Below are 980 nucleotides of genomic sequence, written 5' to 3'. Positions count from 1 at the left end.
AGATCCTATTTCAAAGACTGATTTATGAAAACTTTATGTGCACACAGTCCTTGCATGGAAAGAGGCATATAGCAAGTTTATTTGTAATCGCAAAGCTTGGAACCAAAAAAAAAGATGTCATTTGATAGGTAAGCACGTATATAAACTCTGGTTGATCTCAGGTATGGAATATTAATACAGAACTGAAAAGGAGTGAGCTACCAAGCCATGAAAAGGAAATAAAAATGTATAGAGCTAATATATAGTAAGAAGCCAGCCTGAAAGGGACGCACATTGCACAACTCTGATTATCTGACATTCTATAGAAGGTAAATTTTAGAGACACTAAAAAGATCAGTAGTTTCCAGGTTGAGAAGAAAGAAGGGATAAATAGGCCCAGCATAGAGGAAGTTTATGGTGCTGGAACTGTTCTCTAATGTATTCAAGAGTGTTCGAGACATTATCACCTTTGTGGAAGCCCTTAGAACCTACGGCACCAAGAGCGAACCCCTTTGTGAGCTGTGGACTCTGTTAAGAATGTGCCAGTACAGTCTATCAGCTGTAATGGATGTACCATCCTGGAACAGGTTGTGGGAGCATCATATGTGTGGGGAACATCTATCCTTTCTGCCCAGTTTTACTGTAAACACAAAACTTCTCTAAAAAGTCAGTTAAAGAAAAATTATTAAACATACACTAATATTTGATAACTGCCAAAACCCTTTATTATAGATGTAAACCCAGAGGAGTAGTGATTAAAACTTAGGATTTGTGCAGGTTGGTTTTAATATCAATTTGACACAAGCTAGAGTCACCTGAGGGAAGGGAACCCCAGCTGAGAAAATGGCTCTATAAGATCTAGGTACAAGCAAGCAGGTAGGGCATTTTCTTAATTAGTGATTGATGGGGGAGGGCCCAGACCATTATGGGTGGTGCCATTTGGGGCTGGTGATTCTGGATACTATAAGAAAGTAGGATGAGCAGCCACAAGGAGCAAGCCA

This window comes from Grammomys surdaster, unplaced genomic scaffold (genome assembly GCF_004785775.1).
Source record: "Grammomys surdaster isolate TR1022 unplaced genomic scaffold, NIH_TR_1.0 890, whole genome shotgun sequence".
NCBI classification, from domain to species: Eukaryota; Metazoa; Chordata; class Mammalia; order Rodentia; family Muridae; genus Grammomys; species Grammomys surdaster.
The sequence above is the reverse complement of the archived record's forward strand: the minus strand, read 5'-3'. Positions refer to the sequence as shown.